Source organism: Pinus tabuliformis, chromosome 5_2 (genome assembly GCF_031772625.1).
Source record: "Pinus tabuliformis cultivar Carrire ecotype Pingquan chromosome 5_2, CPIR1, whole genome shotgun sequence".
In the NCBI taxonomy this organism is placed as follows: Eukaryota; Viridiplantae; Streptophyta; class Pinopsida; order Pinales; family Pinaceae; genus Pinus; species Pinus tabuliformis.
The window spans coordinates 956,567,515-956,588,628 of NC_142306.1; the positions used below are offsets into that span (position 1 = coordinate 956,567,515).

General features: G+C 38.6%; 1 pseudogene; it reads right to left on the reverse strand.

Annotated features, from left to right (window-relative positions):
* Positions 1-962: 962 nt before the first annotated feature.
* Positions 963-13,631, reverse strand: LOC149162454 (phospholipase A1-II 7 pseudogene; annotated as a pseudogene).
* Positions 13,632-21,114: the final 7,483 nt, after the last annotated feature.

Sequence of the window (21,114 nt, forward strand, 5' to 3'; positions counted from 1 at the left end):
AATGATTTATTTTCATATCAAGGTAATTTTTTTCACAATGCAACATTTAACCTTCATTGACCATGGTTGATTTTCATATTGAGACAATCTTTGTCACAACATGACAATGGACTATGGTTAACCATGAGTGACCTTGGTTGACCATGATTGATTATATAAAGCATAGTTGACGATGGTCCACAATGGTTCATCATGGTCAACCATGACTGGCCTTCGTTGACCATTATTGATCATGGTTAACCATGATTGATATTATAAACCAAAGGGAATAATATACCTAAGGTATTAATACTAAAAATCCAAGGGATTATAAATGAAAGGGAGAAATATTAAACCCAAAGGAATAATATAAGCCCCAATGTATATAAACCCCAAGGAATTAATACTAAAACCCAATGCAGTATCAACCCAAGGGAAAAATATTAAACCAAAGGGAATAATATTGTACCCAATTGAATAATAAAAGCCCAAGATATATAAACCCCAAGATATATATTATAAACCCTTTAATAGACATGCATGACCATCTTTGGCCATGGTTGATTTTCATATTGACATAATACTTATCACAATGCGACATTGGACAATGCTTGACCATGGTTGAAGGGATCAATATTATAAACCCAATGCATGTAAACCCTAACATAAATATTATAAACCCTAAAATAAACATGCTTAACTATTTTTGGAATGCAAATGAAGTGAATTGAGTGAGTTGGCGATGACAAAGTCACCAACATCCAAAATAATTCAAAATATACTGTCATGCCACCTTGTAGTTTTTTTACAGAAAATAACGACATATCAAACAGAAATGAGAATTACATCACAGTTAGAGAAAGGTGAGAAGCTACACAATAGGAAATTAGAGCTATTAAAATTATAGACAACGAAATTGTGCCATGAAAGAAAACTTCCTTTGTTAATTATCATTTGACATTAATGAATATCATGATTGGATATTAATCGTGATCAGGCAGTGGAAAATATTTGGCACCCATCTTGAACAAGGTCCAATGCCCATCGTTCCCCTAAACCACATCTTTATTCTTCAAAACCCACCAAGAATCAGGAGCCAAATACTCACCCTTCAACCAATATATGGTCTTATTAACAAGCGTAATATCTCGATCCAACTCCAGCTTGAATAGATCATTTTTACCTCTTATGTCGACCACTGCTGATCCAGGTCTGGGTGTGACAAAGGACCCTTCCAAGACCTTTTACTTTCATGATGTGTTAAATTGCATTTTTTTTAAAAGAACATAAATGAATACATCTTCATGTTTTAAAGAAGAGGAACACGACAAGAATCAACACATGAAAACATAAGTCTTTGATAACATAGTTCGTCCATAAGGGACTATGTCTCCGGGCCCTAGTGTCAAGATGGTGTAGGCTGTTGCATTAAGTGTTGTCAATAGTGATGATGTACATAAAAGGTGATGTCGCTATCATACAAGGAAAATGCACTCACGCAGGAGTGGCTCCAAGGGATGTTCCACTACAGGAACTCTTAGTCAAAAGGATTCCTATTAGTATGAAACAAACTCATGCATGATGATCATGAGCATCCTGCCAACATGGCATAAAATGGATCTCAATGCAAACATGCATGAGGAAAACATGAGTATCCCATCAACATACAACAAAGGGATCTCAAAACACAACATGACGAATCATGACAACAAGTACATCTGATTTCGCATCACATCAACTAGGAATCATGAAAACGAGTAAGAAACAAGATCCCACATCAAGCATCACCAGGGATCTATGCAGCCCAATGCATAGCAAAAGAAGTACATGAACACACTGCATATACCTCACATCCAGGGGCCATCTGAAGAAGCGGATGTCAAACTGTTGAAGTGGTTCGTGCCATCAATCTCACGACATCAATCAAATGGAAATGGTTGCTCACACATAAATGCTGACACCTACATTCACTTAGAAAAGTGGCTAAAAAATAGAATGAGCAAATGGAAAATTTGAACTCACCATCAGATTTGTGGCATCAAATAGTGCAAGATCGACTATCAAATTTCTGGATTCTGAGAAAATGAAAATTTGGGGCTTAAGGAATCTTTTGTAACTCAAAAGGAAAATCTAACCTCACCATTGCAATCCCTGCGAAAAACCATGAAAAATGACTATAAACTTGACTATGTTCTGAAAAAAATAATTTTTACCTCCCCAGAGAATCTTTGGGCATCAAAGAATATTCTGCCTCTGTCTCGAAATCTATGCCCGCTCCTGGTTCCTCCATCTCTCCCATGCACTAAGAAAACTAGGTTTATATACATTTCTTCGGGCAGATATTCGAATGTAATCAGTTTGGCATGCTGGTAAAGATGGAAAATGGTTGAGGAGGGGTCGGGGGATCAAATCTTGCCCCTCCTATTTTTATTAAATTATTGTTTTAATGTTTGAACTGACACAATTTTCGGGATCAGGCCCGCATTGGGCGGCCCGCCCCATGCCTCTCGCATTTAAAAAGGCACATTAATTATTTTTTTGGCATGTTGTATGGTTTAATTCACGACATTTAATGGATTACATTGGTATGGTATGTGGTTTGTTCATGGGGCTGCCCGGTGGGGGCCGACCCATGTGGGTCAGGTGGGTTCAATCCTAGCCGACCTCCTCATTAACGTATGGCATATATGTTAGTTTATTTAAGGGTGTGGGGTGGTGGGGGTGGTGGCCCACCACCTCCCGTTATATATATATATATATATATATATAAAATATAATAAGGCCACTTTGAAAAATTCAGATTTTAGGCCAAAGGAGACAAATTAATTGGGCCACAAATTCTCTTGGAATCTAGCCTAGGTTGGCTGGAATCCGGTGGCTGGGTTCTATCCAAATTATGGCCTCCTTAAGCCTACCGAGTCAGCAAAAAATCAACCGAACTTTGACTGCTTCTAACTATCGCATACAGACTCGGTTTGACAAACCGTTCCCACTGCCGCGATCAGGACGATGAGATCTATGCTTTGTTCTTGGTTAGAAAACATTCTGATTACTTTGATTTTCAAGCTTCCTATTAGCTTTGCCATGATCTTCAACTTTTGATGGATAAAACAGGTTGAGAAATGCTGATGATGGTTGCAAAGGAGCTCGCAGCTGTTCATTGTATTCTTTCTCCTTCATTTGTGTTATTCCCTTATAACCCCGCTACCTCCATTTCCTTCCTCCTTTATTCTCCCTATAACTCCATAAAACCCCGTTATCACCGTTTTACACCCACATTTAGCTTTAAAGCCTTATTTCCTTAGCCCCTAAGTGCTGGGTTTAAATGTCATAAAACCCTGATAATGTGACCCCATGCCTTCATAACCCTTCTTGTCGCTTTTAATTCCAAGCTGTTGATCGCATCTGCCACAATCCAACAGTCTCCGTAGACTTTCCTGTGTGTTAAACTGATACCTCTTTCCACCGTTGATCGCTTCCTCCGTCGCAATCGAACGGCTTTCGCGCACCCCGTTCGAAAAACCTGCCCGCTCATTAATGCGTGGGGAGAGTGGTTTCCTGCCAGTTGCGGAAGCCACATGTCACGAATCTGTTGGATCGTGTCCACCTTGTACGAATACCGCTGCACCCGATAAGCGGTGCGGGGAAACCGCCCGCCCGCTATACCACTGTCTCCCCGCCGACTATCTGTCGCGCATCTTCAGCCCCCGATCACCATCAGATCTGCCCGACGGTGATCCGATGGCCCTCATTCATCCGCTCCCGTTTGCTCCGATAGTCACTCCAAATCGATCTCTGCCATCCGTTCACTTCATCCAACGGCCAATATTGCCTCCCTGATCTGCTCATGCTTCCGCCATGCGGTCTTCCCGCCATTGACTGTTCTATGTACCCGAGAGGGAGAAGGATGAGCATAACCAACTACCTGTACTTGACACATTCAATTTTCAACCACTGCATTTAAAGAAAAGCATGGACGAAGAGGAAAATGCAGAGTTCAAGCAGTCAACAACATTTATCAGTGATGGAGCATGTTCCATGATTTCAGAGAAGGACTGCAGAACACCAGAGAAAGGTAGATTTGTTCATTAAAGCAGGCAGAGTGCAGCAGAGGCCCATTTCAGATTGTAATTGTTGTTGGTGGTCAATTATGACCCCTCCGTGCTTAGGGCAGCAGACTGTTTTTGTAAACCAACCTCTATATATCCAGAAGATAGAACGTAATAGGTTGATTAGTGTTATCTTGTTGTAAGGTTCAACTTCTGGAGACTGTAACTACTGTGATACCTGCAGCGTCTGGTCTTCATTTTTAGCTAGTACAAGCTTCTTTTGCTGTTAATTTCTCACTTTCCACTTCTTCTTCCTTGTTCTAGGCTGTGCCTGTTATGCATTTTTCATTTACTCTTGATGTTTAGCATTAGAGGGGCTGTGATCCCACCTCTGTGTTAGAATCTAGTTAGTATTATTGAATGTGCATGCAGGTTTCTATTATTTTAATGCCAGAGAGCTGTCATCCTGTCTATGCATTAAGAAATAGATTTACAGAGCTATTAACTGGTTGCAGCCAGCCATCATAGGGTCCTGTGCATCTGCGGTGTGATCAGTCTTCTCCATCATCACATTTTCCTTAAACTATGAGTAATTGGTGGTCTAAAGTCTTGTAGTCTAGGGGTGTTCACCCATGTCTAGGGTTAAGCATAGTAGAAGTGGTTATCTAGCTTGAATATATAGCATTTCTTTCATTCATCCACCATTTTCCAACATTTATGTTGAGTTTGTAATGTTCCCGAGCATCTCTGAGATACAACCTAGGAGAGTTTCTTGGGGTGATAACATTAATTGGCGCCGTTGCTGGAGAGAGGAGAATCGAAGCTCAGCTTCCCTGGGAGAACGACACAACTTCAAGCTTTGATGATAGACAAGGTTTGAACACAGTTTCTGGTTGTAATCATCTATCTGGTGACTCCACTGGTGGAAGACCATCCTTTGGCGACTCCACATTGAAGTTTTGGCACAGCTGGTGAGGCATGCTCGCAGAAATCCTTAGAAACTATCAGCTGAACCAGTGCCTGATCCTAAGAAGACCGTTAAGTAGAAGAAAAATTTTGTAGAAAGGAGCATCAGGATCAGGTAAACCTTGGAATTTTTATGTATCTTTGCTAGTGTAGAAATACCTTCAGAGATTCATATAGCTCCTTGTTATTCATTTCCCTTTCAGATTCTAGTTCAAAGAAAGAAGCTTTCCATGTTGTCCTTCGTATTCCTCTGTTTCTGTCATTCTTTTCATTGATTCATTCCACTCAGTCCACCGGTGTCCTTTCGTATACCCTAGCCATGGCAGGTCAGCAAGCTCCCATAAAGATAGAAAGAATAGTTGCTGCTAGGTATGGACCTCTGGTCTTTCTTGTTCCCTTAAATGCCATGCCTGCTGGAGATTATCAAGAATTTATGCCTAAGTTTACTGGTGCAGAAGGAGTAACAGCTGAAGAGCATTTAGAGGCCTTTTATAGCTATGCTGATAAACTGGATATCAATGAAGAGGATATCTAGATGAGGGTTTTTGTTCAAATCCTAGATGGGGAAGCTAGCAAATGGTTTAGAAATTTACCCCCTAGGTCTATTGTAGACATTGAGGCCTTAGATGATGTGTTTTTAAAGCACTGGGGAAACAATAAAGATCTGCTCTTTTATCATTCTGAATTCGGGAACTTGTAGAGAGAAAATGGTGAGCTGCTGTCCGAATTTAACATCAGATTCAATCATATGTACAACAGAATGCCAGCTGAAGTAAGAGCCACCCCTACTTCTGCCATGATCACTTATGCTAATGCCTTCGATTCTCAGTTTTGCCTACTGTTAAGAGAAAGGAGATGTGCTTCTTTGGCTGATATGCAAAATGCAGCCTTTGAAGTAGAATCGAACATTTTGGCTGCAGAAAGACTTGAAGGTGATGCTAAAAGAAGAAGTCAGGGAGGTGAATCCTCATCATCCTCAGAGCCTGAGATCAATGAATTAGCTAGGATGATTGAGTTCTTGGCCTCTGAAGTTTCCAAATTAAATGCTGAGCAACATTTTGAAGATGCAAGAGCGCATTGTTCCATTTCTTTTTCAACTCCAAATCTATACAGAGGAGCAAATGAGCATTTGCAGATTTTGCAAAGAAATAAACATACAAATGAAGATAAAGGGGTCAAGACCCTTTTGTAGAATTCAGTCATGGAAGAAGAGCAACCTGAAGAAGAGGAGGAGGTCCATGGTTTGGAAGGTGCTCCTTTCCTAACCAGAGCTGCATATGAAAAAGCATTATCAAGAGGCACTGCTTGTCAGTTTGTTGTGCATGCATAACAACAAGCTGATCAGCAGAAGCAGTCAGCAGCAGGTCCTACCATCCTCCAAGAATTTGTGCTCAAAGCCAACTCATCTTCACATGGTTATGCAGATCTGCCAACTTTCTAGCCTACTATCATCCCCTACCCGGTGATTAAAAAGGGAGAAGAAAACTCCCCATCATCTTTTGTCCCTTTGTCTGCTCAAATGAAAATCCCTCACAGTTGCCCCTTGAACACTGAGGCAGGAAATAGCTCAATGCTCAAGGCTGAAACTGATCAACTCAGTCTTGATATTCTGAAACCTACTCAGATGGCCTCCACACAGATTGAAAAGGCAGCTTATCAGATAATAGAAGAAGAGGATGCACAGTCTTGGAATTCCTACTCGGATGTGGACTGTTTTGAGCAAGATACAGGAGCAGAAAATGTCTCTGTGTCCCCTGCACAAGAATACAATGGTGCATCTTTCATATTAGTTGTGCAGACTAAAAAAGACACAGACAAGTACACAGCAGTCATGGTTATTCAACAGGTGTACACAGGCTCCCATGAAGAACATCCAAGCAGGAAAATACACAGAGGGGAAATGAAATTTGATCAATATCTACCTCTTAAGCTCAAATGTCCTAAATTGTTTGAGGTAGATGATCAAATCAATCCTATATTGTAGCTCTATGATGAAGGGGCCGAGAGCAGGAGAAAAAAATTTGGTGGCCCAGCAAATGGGAAATTTTAAGAGTTTTAAGTTTTCAGGCCTTAATGATTGTAAGCTTTTCTTTTATAGGTTGCAAGCATTGACTTAATTAGACTCCATGCCCAATGGATACTAGGCAAATGTTTTTATGCTGATTTTGTATGAAGGCATTGGTCTGCAGTTCTTGAGACCTCACAGGGAGGATCTCATCCCTAGAAGGAGCCAGTGTTAGCTCTGCCATGATCTTCAACTTTTGATGGATAAAACAAGTTGGGAAATGCTGATGATGGTTGTAAAGGAGCTCGCAACTGTTCATTGCATTCTTTCTCCTTCATTTGTGTTATTCCCTTATAACCTCGCTACCTCCATTTCCTTCCTCCTTTATTCTCCCTATAACTCCATAAAACCCCGTTATCACCGTTTTACACCCACATTTAGCTTTAAAGCCTTATTTCCTTAGCCCCCGGGTGCTGTGTTTAAATGTCATAAAACCCTGATAATGTGACCTCGTGCCTTCATAACCCTTCTTGTCGCTTTTAATTCGGAGCCGTTGATCGCATATGCCGCAATCCATTGGTCTCTACTGACTTTCCCGCTCGTTAAATTGATACCTCTTTCCACCGTTGATCGCTTCCTCCGTCGCAATTGAATGGCTTTCACGCGCCCCGCTCGAAAGACCTGCCTACTGGTTAATGCGTGAGGAGAGTGGTTTCCCGCCAGTTGCGGAAGCCACGCATCGCGAATCTGTTGGATCACGCCCACCCTATACGAATACCGCTACACTCGATAAGCAACGTGGGGAAACCGCCCGCCCACTATAACACTGTCTCCCCGCCGACTATCTGCCGCGCATCTTCAGCCCCTAATCACCGTCGAATCAACCTGACAGTGATCCAACGGCCCTCATTCATCCGCTTCCGTTTGCTCCGATAGTCACTCCAAATCGATCTCCACCATCCGTTCACTTCATCCAATGGCCAATGTTGCCTCCCTAATCTGCTCATACTTCTGCCATGCGGTCTTCCCACCATTGACTATTTTGTGTATCCGAGAGGGAGAAGGACGAGCATAACCAGCTACATGTACCTGGCACATTCAATTTTCAACCACTGCATTTAAAGAAAAGCATGGCCGAAGAGGAAAATGAAGAGTTCGAGTAGTCAACAGCATTTTTCAATGATGGAACATGTTCCATAATTTCAGAGAAGGATTGTAGAACACCAGAGAAAGGTCGATTTGTTCATTAAAGTAGGCAGAGTGCAGCAGAGGCCCACTTCAGATTGTAATTGTCGTTGGTGGTCAATTATGACCCCTCCACGCTTAGGGCAGCAAACTGTTTTGGTAAACCAACCTCTATATATATCCAGAAGACGGAATGTAATAGGTTGATGAGTGTTATCTTGTTGTAAGGTTCAACTTCTGGAGACTGTAACTACAGTGATACCTGCAGCATCTGGTCTTCATTTTTAGCTAATATAAGCTTCTTTTGTTGTTAATTGCTCACTTTCTACTTCTTCTTCTTTGTTCCAGGCTGTACCTGTTATGCATTTTTCATTTGCTCTTGATGTTTAGCATTAGAGAGGCTATCATCCCACCTTTGTGTTAGAATATAGTTAGTATTATTGAATGTGCATGCAGGTTTCTATTGTTTTAATGCCAGAGAGCTATCATCCTGTCTGTGCATTAAGAAATAGATTTGCAGACCTATTAACTGGTTGCAGCCAGCCATCACAGGGTCCTATGCATCTGCTGGTGTGATCAGTCTTCTCCATCATCATATTTTCCTTAAACTGTGAGTAATTGGTGGTCTAAATCCTTGTAGTCTGGGGTTGTTCACCCATGTCTAGGGTTAAGCATAGTAGAAGTGGTTATCTGGCTTGAATATACATCATTTCTTTCATTCATCCACCATTTTCCAACATTTATGTTGAGTTTGTAATGTTCCCAAGCATCTCTGAGATACAACCTAGGAGAGTTTCTTGGGGTGATAACACTTCCATTAGCCCTCTTTGTCCTGTGTGTGTCTCTAGAGCCACCTAGTTCAATCCTCCCCACTGAGGAGCTTTTGGTCCTCCAAAAGCATGAAAAATAATCTGCAACTTCTTTATACCTTGTCTACATCACAAGCATCCTGAAAGGCCTCGCTTCCATCTCCTTCACCTTTGTTCTTCGAAGCCTTAAGCAATGAGCCGACACCTGCTACTTATGCAACCTGTAGTACATTGTTTTTGCAAATTACATGCTTGACTCTCATGACCAACTAATGAACCAAGTGTCCCACACTTGCCACGAGTTTATACTCGGTGGTCAAGTTTACAACAAGATGGACGCAATACACCAGCTACAAAAACAAGGCCAACATATCATTGTTGCTTTAACAAGTGATGGAAAACACATCATCACTGCAACACATGATTTACAATAATAAGGTAAAACGCTATTTTTTTTGACAAGTGATGGAAACACGACATTACTTTCACTATTTATCATGCAACACAAAACAAGACCAGACATCATTGTTGCTTAACAAGTGATGGAAAACACATCATCACTTTTACATTTTAAAATACAACAAATGATTTACAAAAGTATGACCATGAAACACTAACATATCTAGGACCCATTTTTCACTTATCAAGGTGAACGGGTCATCACCCTATGATGGTTTTGCCTGTCAAACAACTGTTTCATTTGGTTCATGCATCGACAGTTTGTCTTTAAGGCACTGCTTTGGATGGAGCCTCCAACAAGTGGCTCTTTGATGGCCACTTTTGTCGCAATGACTACAATAGGTTTTCTTCCTCCATATCTACTTAACATGTTTCTTTACCTGTTGTTGAGAGGGTCTTTCACACCTCATTCTTTTGTGTGCTGCCATTCTTTTCCAACATTTAGAAAATGTAGGGTTATGTAATCCACAAAAGGTACATGTTTTACAATGCCATGTTTTACGTTCATCGTTAACAACATGATTATAATTGAAATGAACATTCAAATGTCGAGAGTGGTTATACCTTCCCTTGCTGTCTCTGGTGTTATTATATCGATGAGATCTCACCTCAGCTCTTTCCATACAATGGAAACTGCCATGGGATGATGGGGATGTGTTCCCATCATTCTTTGTCCTCGATAATTTCGACAATGTCTCTGATGAATTTGACACCTTCGAGCATTCTTCCTCGGTGTATCTCAAGCCTGCAAATTGAGGTCTCCGCACAACCTCCAATGGTTGAGTTATGCATTGGTTATTAATTCCAAGTTTTTCTTCCTTCTCGTGCCTCGTCCTGGTAAGGAGCCTCATGTTTGTCCTTGTAATTGGGATCTACAAATCTCCAATAGAAATCATACTATGTGACGATGAGACTGAAAGGAAATCAACATATTTTACCTCCCATGTCAATTTGGAAAGAATTGTTGATGGCTTCTCATCATCTGTTGTTGGTGATTCTCTAACTGTCTCAGCGCATTCTCCAACTTCCCTTCTGACATACCCAATTCCTGCCTAACAAGGTAATTCTTCTACTTTGATGGGGTTGACAATGCCTTAGCCATTAATGCCCAAGCCTTTTCCTTCATACCCCATTTTCTTCAACAATTTGGTGCCAATTCTTGTGGTGTGATTTTCAAAAATAGAGAAATCATCATCAAGACACATACATGAATTCGGAGAATTACATTTTACCTCACATCGGTCACGCTGCGGCTTTTCCAAGGCCTCGTCCTTAGCTTGCAGCTATCATAGAAAACTATGTTTCTACTCTTTCTCTTCATGTAGACGCATCTTCAATTCAACGTTCTCTATTTGAAGTTTTTTGTTGTTGTACTTCATTTCTTCCACAGTCTCTTCCATGGCTTACAACTGAAGCTACAATTGCTCCTTTTCCTCTTTCTCTTTCTGTAGAGTTTCATACATTATTTCCACTCATTTGGAAATTTTGAGCATGGTCTCATACATCACTTTTTCATCCTTTGTTGCTGCACATTCCATTGTTCACGCTGCAATTCACATCAACGCAAAGACCACTCTGATACCACTTGATCCAGGTCCGAGTGTGACAAAGGACCCTTCCAAGAACTTTTACTTTCGTGACGTGTTAAATTGCATTTTTTTTTAAAGAACATAAATGAATACATCTCCATGCTGTAAAGAAGAGGAACATGACAAGAATCAACACATGAAAACATAAGCCGTTGATAACGGAGTTCATCTAGGAGGGACTACTTCTCTGGGCCCCGGTGTCAAGATGGTGTAGGCCACTGCATTAAGTGTTGTCAATAGTGATGATGTACATAAGAGGTGACGTTGCTATCATACAAGGAAAATTCACTCACGCAGGAGTGGCTCCAAGAGATGTTCTGCTATGGGAACTCTTAGTCAAAAGGATTCCTATCAGTATGACACAAACTCATGCAGGATGATCATGAGCATCCTGCCAACATGGCATAAAAGGGATCTCAATGCAAACATGCATGATGGCAACATGAGTATCCCATCAACATACAATGAAGGGATCTCAAAACACAACATGATGAATCATGACAACAAGTACATCACATAGATGATTCCACATCACATCAACTAGGAATCATGAAAATGAGTAAGAAACAAGATCCCACATCAAGAATCAATAGGGATCTGTGTAGCACAATGCATAGAAAAAGAAGTACATGAACACACTGCATATACCCCACATCCAGGGGCCATCTGAAGAAGCGGATGTCAAACTGCTGAAGCTGTTCGTGCCATAAATCTCACATCATCAATCGCATGGAAATGGTTGCTCGCACATAAATGCTGACACCTGCATTCCACTTAGAAAAGTGGCTGAAAAATAGAATCAGCAAATGGAAAATTTGAATGCACCATCAGATTTGTGGCATCGAATAGTGCAATATCAACTGTCAAATTTCTGGATTCTGAGAAAATGAAAATCTAGGGTTTAAGGAATCTTTTAGACTCCCCCTGGATTCCTCAAAGATTCTGCTCCATGTGTAGACTATAAATCTACAACTCAAAAGGCGAATCTGACCTCGCCATTGCAATCCCTGCGGAAAACCATGAAAAATGACTATAAACTTGACTATGTTCTGACAAAAATAATTTTTACCTCCCCGGAGAATCTTTGGGCATCAAAGAATATTTTACCTCCTCTGTCTCGAAATTTGTGCCCGCTCTTGGTTCCTTCATCTCTCCCATGCATTGAGAAAATTGGGTTTATATACATTTCTTTAGGCGAATATTCCAATGTAATCAGTTTGGCATGTTGGTAAAGATGGAAAATGGTTGAGGAGGGGTCGGGGGATCAAATCCCGCCCCTCCCTATTTTTATTAAATTATTGTTTTACTGTTTGAACTGACACAATTTTCAGGGTCAGGCCCGCATTGGGCGGCCCGCCCCATGCCTCCCGCACTTAAAAAGGCACATTAATTATTTTGTTGGCACGTTGTATGGTTTAATTCATGACATTTAATGGAGTACCATTGGTATGGTACATGGTTTGTTCATGGGGCCGCCCAGTGGGGGCTAGCCCACGTGGGTCAGGCGGGTTCAATCCCCGCCAGCCTCCTCATTAACATATGGCATATACGTTAGTTTGTTTAAGGGTGTGGGGTGGTGGAGGTGGTGGCCCACCACCTCCCGTTATATATATAATAAGGCCACTTTGAAAGATTTGGATTTTAGGCCGAAGGAGAAAAATTAACCGGGCCACAAATTTGCTTGAAATCTGGCCTAGGTTGGCCATAATCTGGTGGCTGGGTTCTATCCAAATTGTGGCCTCCTTAAGCCTGCCCAGTTAGCAAAAAGTCAACCGAACTTTGACTGCTTCTAACTCTCGCATACGGACTTAGTTTGACAAATCGTTCACATTGTCGTGATCAAGACAACGAGATCTACGCTCTAGTACTAATTCGAAAACATTCTAATTACTTTGATTTCCAAGCTTCCATCAGCCCTCTTTGTCCTATGTGTGTCTCTGGAGCCACCTGGATCAACTGCATGCAGATATGATTTGAGGTTACACTCAAGGGAATATTTGTCAGGATTCTTAAGGTATGGGGATTTTTCAGTATCGAATTTTAGCTTGATGTCGACATGTGTGTATCCTAGCAACGGATACAGCGGGATGTGGTCAAGACTATTAGTGACGTGCCAAAGTATGAGGTCGGGGAGCTTGTCAAACATTTTCTTGAATGCATCATTGCCCACATGTGGGTTGGCAAAGATGATGGCCACCACGAGAATCGACGTGTCTCTTCCATGGGGTTTATTGACATCGTTGAAGATGATGTTGAAGCCATAGAGCATGGTGAGGTCGACGCCTAGACTGTGGCCTTTGTTTGTGATGTTGATCTCCTTGTCCTTGTAAATTTCCACAATCCACTTTAGCTGTCACATCACTTGGTCTCTGGCACTAGTTTTGTTGAAGGGCAAGTGAGGGTCATCAGAGGTGTAGACAGTGAACCAACCCTTTTGCACTCTCGTATCGTGCCTGGCCACCCTTCCATTCTCTTTGTTGAGTTCCGTTTGGTCAGGGAGGATAGCTGACAGCGAGGCCTAGCCTGGGTCGAAGTCATCCACCCACTCCAGAGACTCGACGGTTCCTCTCCATCTGACTGTGATATACATTTATAGTACATTGTGTGACCGTTGGGTTCCACATCCCAAGGTCTCTTGGACTTCCTTAGTCTATTTTGCTTCCACACTAACCCACAGAGGATTAGGTGAGCAACACATATGATATTCAAAGGCTTTTTCAAGAAAAAGGTCTAACGTGTGGTGAATGCATGAAGTGATTGTAGGGTTCAAAGTCTTCACACATTATTGGAAAGAAGTTATTTCTTTGTGTTGAAGGTGATGGAGGCAAGGAGTCTGCCATGGCAAAGATAAGTAACTTGCTCACTTTTTTGAAGGAAAAATATATGTATGTTTATTTGGGTATATTTTAATAGGTTTCTTAGAAAAAATATATAATGTATATACATAATTGTATGTTGTGAAAAATATGTATTTAATTACTTGTCTTTTGAAAAGATAAATTACTACATTATTTTCCCAAAAGGAAAGTTTATATATAGTATGCATATAGAGGATTTACTACATTATTTTCCAAAAATGAGAGTTTATATATATTATGCATATAGAGGGCTTTAATGATGTTATGTTCTTGGGAAAATAATGTGTGAGATATTTGCATATAAAAGCTAAGTAAATATGTAGTTTCTCTTAGAAAGATTACATGTGAATCTTGTGTGTTAAAAGTTGAGTAGCTTTGTCATTTTCTTGGAATAAATTAATGAAATTCTTCCTAAGTAGCCAAGATATTCTCTTGAGAAAAGATGCGTGAGAAATGTAAAGTGCTTGAGGAGATAGTATGAAAAGTGGTTAGGTTTTCTTTGAATAAAATTTGTGATTTTTTTAATAAAATATTCTTGAAAAGGAATATATTCTTAAATGCATTGTCATAATAGTTATTTTTAGAAGTTTCTTGTGAAATAAATATGCATTGCATGGATGATACAAATAACTAATGAGTTAGATTCTCTTGTAAGAATATAAGATTATTTTTAGTTTCTTGAAGGGAACATGTGCTTATAGGCACATAGATAATCATCAGTGACTTTCTTGAAGAAAATGTATGTTTTATATACGCAGAAACGATAGTCATTAAGATAGTTTTATTTTTTAGAAAAAGAGTTCATAGTTGCAGGTATGAAAAGAATGGATTTTATGATAAATGTCTTGAAACAAAAATAGATTGTTTTCTTAAAAGATGCATATGAATCTTGTTCATACAAGAAAAAGAATGCATGTTTGTTTCTTGAAAAGATTATGTGCATTGAAATAAAGTTCATTGTGTTAGGAAAAACACATGTTGCATGCACAAAAGGGTAGCCATTATGATATACAAAATATGTTTTTGTGTGTAGATAGATAAAGTTATTATGTTAACTTTCTTGAAAAGATTGTCTCGCTAGATGAATTGTGTCAATTTCTTGATTTCGGTGCATACAAGGTGAAGTTAACCTTGTTATTGTTGCCTGGTTTTTATGCATAAAGATGGCTATCTATGATAATTTATTGAAAGGGAAGCATGAGAAAACTTATGTATAGGAAGAGTATATTAATTTCCTTTTTGAGAAAGAAGTATGGAATTGTTTACATGAAAATAATACCTAATGATGGTGGAATTCTAGAAAAGGAAATATGTGTTGCATACATTAAAGAAGGGATGTTATGTTAAGCTCTTGCATGCACAAGAATAGTCAGTGTTAGAGAGATATGTTCTTTGAATGGATAGAACAAATATTGAGCTATATTTCTTTAGAAAAAATTATACGTGCTTACTTTTATGCTATCATAACTATTATCTTAGTTTCTTGTGGAATAAGATGTATATGCATGCAAGATTTGTGTTAGCTTTTGTTCAAAATAATATGCATTCACATGTGGGAAGTGACAACATGTTGTGTTAGATTTCTTTATGTATTTTCATGCATCAAAAGTAACAACTAAAGGGCTAGTTATTATTATAAAGTTTATGTAATTCGCATGTAAAAAGATTATAAGTGATGCGATAGTTCCTTTAAAGGAATGACTGGAAAGTTGTAGTGATTTGTCTTGTAAGAATGTGTGCTTATGTGAGGGGAATTATTAGTTAATATGGTATTGTTATAAACATTCATTGATGGTTATACACTTATAACCAATGCATATGCAGTTTTGTTAAATGAAGCATGTTGCAATAGTTTATTGACATTTCATGTATGCCATGAATAGATATTGAAGAATCACTATTAAATATTTATTATTGGTTGATAAATACTTTGTCTAATCATGATATCAATGTTTGTTGACGAAAACATTGGCTGGAAAATATGGTGACTTGTGCAAAGGATAGATTATGTTTAACATTGTGGCAGGTAAAGAATTAATGGTCCATGCAAATGAATGTGAAATACAAGGTGGTCCACTAATGAGACAACTAGGCCACAAAGATATAAATATTGAAGATTTATGGGTAAATGATATCATGATTATTGTAATAGCTATTAGCTAGATATGTTGTATTTTAAGTGATATTTCCTTGTAAGATTTTATGACAATGGTTAAGGGATGGAATCCCTTATAAGCCATTAAGTGCGGGGTGAAAACCCTCATGAACGTTTAATAATAAAATCATTTTTTTGCTAGTTTTCACCCTACAAGGTTTCCAGGGCATATCGGTGTTTAATGATGTGATTGATTATTGTGTTAGTTTGATGATGTTGATTCCTTGTCTGATGTGGTGCTCATAATGTTAAGTATGTGATTAATTAATCTGGTTAAGGAAATCATGAAATGAATGCAAGGTTCATCATACAATTTATGTTAATATGCTACAACAGTGGTTGTTAATGGTTATGTAACTTACTATTCCTCTATTGAAAGTTAATTTATGTATTGATGAACATTCTATCTAATGGTTAATTCTGATTGAGGGGAAAGTACCCCGAGGGTCCTTTGGGTTAAGACTCTACCAGACTGAAAATTGCTTATTCAAAGAAACACACACACAGCCATTATCTTTACTGTAAGCAAATTCTAATGTTTAGGGTACGTACCTAAGGTCCTAAGTTCGAGAAGGCCTTTAGGGTCCAAACCCTTCTTGGAGTTCCCTTCTTCTCCTTTGACCTGTAAAACAAACAAATCAAAGAACACAACAGTACATGGACAAATACTTATATGAAAACCATCTTCATGCTATAAAGTTAGTTATAAAAATCTTTAAGTAACTACTTTCATAAGAATTCAAGACAAGAATCTCATAAGCATAAAGAAAGATTGTTTCGGGAACCAAGACGTGTTTCTTTATATAAAGGCAAGTAAAGTACATATGACGGAAAGATTTCACCTGAAACACCTTCAGCATGCTCCAAGCAAAGCTTCCTCCCGGATTCGTTCCAGCCTCAAGCCTCCAACAAGAGCTCCTTCCAAGTCTTACTCAATGGTGATATAAAGGATGAGTGATCACCAATACACATGGAAACAAGGGTTTCCTATGCAAAATGGGGGAAGTGCAGAAAGCACCAAGGACTTCAGACCTGGTCTAAGGGGAAAATCTCAGCATAATAATCTTGCTTTTCTTTTCTCTCTCTTCTCCCTCTCTCCTCCCTTAGGCCTTCCCTTTAATGTCTTTTTATACCATCTCCAAAGTAGTTTTTTAGTTAGGAGTTGGTTGGGAACAGTTGGGCCACGGGCACTAACAGGTGATCAGCAGGTAAAACCCGCGATCTCCGCCCGAAAATAAGGAATTATTTATTTTTTTAAGTGTTTTAATACATACACGCGGGTTGGGTATACACAGACCCGCGTGTACACGCGTTTAACTCAGGGAAATGTCGCGTATAAGGGATAAAACACTGTTTTTTAAATTTTAGGACCAGGTCTGGAAGGAGGGGTTGCCCTAGGCCATGAGTGCAGCATCACAAACCATAAGAGTGAGATTTGGAGCTATAACAATAATCTCATAATGGCTCTCTACGACGGAATTTACAAACAACTTAGTTAATAATCCAAGTGACAATTTCTGTTTTGACAATTTCTTTCTTTCTTGGAATCAGATTCTCCAATCCTAGGTGATAGAATGGTTCAACTCTTATGTTGTCATGTTTATAAAGGACCTCATGCCATTGTTCTCCCCCCCTTCATATTTTTTCCTAGAAAAACATTACCCTTTTTACATAATTACATAATATAAACAGCAGCGGATTTTTACATAATTACATAATACAAACAACAACAGATTTTTACCAATTAGAAATTAGATTTACCAAATTTCTAAATGTTTTTTTATCTAATTACAAAACATAAACAACAGCAGATTTTTACATAATTACATAATACAAACAACAGTAGATTTTTACCAATTAGAAATTAGATAGAAATCTGATCTATAATTTGATAAAAATATCATTTCTAATTTAATAAAAATCTAATTAGCAATTAGATAAAAATCTAATTTATAATAATGCACTAGCATCACCCATCCTAGTTAAAAGAAAAAGATTGGTAAAAGGCAGACCCTAAATGGAGTTGTTAGGAAAAATCTACTAGTAAAAATTTATAAAATATTACTAAGGGAATACAGAAGGTGTTATTCCTAGAAGGAAGAAGTCTATGCTCGAGAGGAGTTGGTGGTGCCAGCTTGTTGGTTGGGAGGAACAAGCACTCTCCCATAGATTTCCCAAAGGAATTTGTAAGTTTTTATTTGTGCTTAATAATAGACTTAAGCTTATTTTGAAGTGGTATATTGGTTTGTTTTCACAACAAGGTTATTTTGGTCAAATCATTGTTGCAGTATCTAAAATTACATGAAACTTATATGATTTTATTATCTGCATTAGGATTCCTAGGAAATCTACCCATGTGAAAACCTTAATGCTATAATATCTACCCATTGTGACTTGAATTAATGTTTGGATCTTGATGCTGAAATGACACAGTTGTGTCTTTGCCTACAGTTAAACATATATATTTTGTAATATTTTACAATCGCTTCTGGGGTTATAAAATTTCCTCTCTCCATCCCTGCCAATGATGTTGGTATCCAGCTATGCCAATGATGTTGGTATTGGAGTTGCCCAACACAATGCTAGTTGTTATGCATATCTCATCAATATGGATTATTAGGAATTTGTTCCACGGGTTGTGGGTGTCAATAGCCCACCAATGGTGTTATGGGTTGCAATCTGATTCAGTCATTGCTGATTCACATGCATGGGGAACTTGAGCCTCTATAGCTGGTGGGGAGCATGACCTCACTAGGGTAGGCTTTCTTATCTAGTCTCCACTCTGTCTTGAGTAGTTTGCACCAAATATTCATGGTCCAATATTGGGTGATCGGGAGTTGTTTCGCTAAACATATTGAAGGCCAACCCTTTGTTCTACAAAAAGGTGATGCATTGAATGATAGAAAACCAAGCATACTGTAATTCTCATTTATTTTTGGCTGACAATTTCCATAAATTGTAGGAAGTACTTATTTATTTGCGATCTGTAAGTCACTTATTGTTTCTTTATCAGATGAAATATAATTGATATCTCGTCCTGTAGAAATAGTACTACATTCATTGCTTGTAAAATGATCAATGATTTATGTCAAACCTCAACAATCTTGGACAGAAATGGAATCTCTCACTTTGACTTGTTCTTGTAATATTATTACAATAATGTGTGGAGAAACATGGTTTGCTAATGTGTTGAATAAATTGTTAGAAAATAATTATTTAAAATTGATTAATTAATGAAGGATTGCCTTATGAATCCACATCTTTAGGGAAAACTCGTTTTCTTACTAGCGTGGCATGAAATTTGAGCCACCAGTTGAAGGCCAATAGAATCTCCTAGCAAGGGTATGGTGAGATAAGACTAGGGGTAGCCTGTTGCATGTTGTGGGCAAACTATAGCTAGCTGTATTGATTAATTGATGAAGGATTTCCTGATGGATCCACAGCTTTAGGGAAAACTTGCTTGCTTACTAGCATGCCATGAAAGTTGAGCCACCAATTGAAGGCTAATAGAATCTCTCCTAGTAGAGGTATGGTGAGATGAGACTAGGCGTAGCTTGTTGCATGTTGTGGGAAAAATATAGCTAGCTACATTGAAGTTCCTAATATAGTTCTCTTTAATGCGTCACTTTCTTTTGGATTATCTGACTTGCTTAGAAAGTCAAGAACATTTTGGCTTGACAAAAACAATTTATAAGCATAAATTGAACATCTGAGTATATTATAATATAAAAAACCAGTAAAAGCTGGTGGACCAAAAAATAGATAAATTACTTAATAAAAAAACTTGAACCAAAACCTTACCTTGATAAAGATGTTGGCTTGTTTGAACAAGACACTTAGACATGTTTGTGGCATTGTCAAATACAGATGAGTTTGCAGAAGCATAACCTATAGAAAAGCCTTTAGGATCTCCTCCTCCCAGTTTTTCTCTTAAATTCATTTGTAAATTTGAATTCAGGAAAAGAAACAATTACTTTCTACAAAAGGGCTACAAACAAATCAAACATATGATATCAACAATATAAGCATGAAGTATTTTCAATTGAGATAAAAGGACGCACAATATTGACAAATTGAACTTCTTACAAGGATCCACAGTTTTCATAGATTAGATATTTCTTTCAAGTCCAAATAGAGTGAATAAATTTAATACTTCTCTCGCATTCATAGTACTGTTTTCTGAGCATGTCCTAACCACCTTTGACTGCACAAAGTTTGCCTATTCAAGAGCCTTTTTACCCATGAGAATCCATGTTCACTATTCCTCTCAGAGATGAGTCTCGTTTAACACTTTATGCATGCCACTGGTTCATTGAATCCATTTCTACTACCTGCTGGAGCATGTGCCTAGGGGGCATTCTCAGCATATCATTTATGAACTTTCGCTTGAACCAATATTCATTTTACTTACTCGGCTATATCGCCATTGATTCAGTCACATTGATCGATTTCAGAGATCTGGGGATGTAACAATTCCCATTGATTGTATTATGTGTCAATCATTACTACAGTTTAGCATTTTATATGCAATGGTAAAAAAATTCAGAGATGCCTTCTGCATTTCTTGCTAAAAAACATATTAGAATTTCAATATTTAATTAAGATAAGATGATGAGAAAAAAATGGGAGTCATACTTAACAAATAAACAATGAACAATTGCTAAATAATAACCAGTCTCTATAGTCATGTTGTTACCTCATTATATGTGGTCTGGCACTTGCTCTCAACCTTCTGACTGAGTAGACATAGTTAAACAATCGACAGTAAGTCAAACAAACTCCCGAGGCCAATGTGTAATACAAATATAATTACAAGCATGCCCTAAGGACACCATGTATAACAAACAAAAACATTATCTGCTAGTGGACCAAGATTTTTTTTGAGCTAGTCAACCATAGGGATTAAACAGAACTCCACACATATTAGCTACCCACATTCTCTCCATGGTTGGAGATGTCCACAGCTGGCTTGCATTTGACCTCCCTCTGTGCTCCATGACTGCCACTATGAAAACAAACACATATGAATCTACTATTGATTTATATCAATTCCATTACCT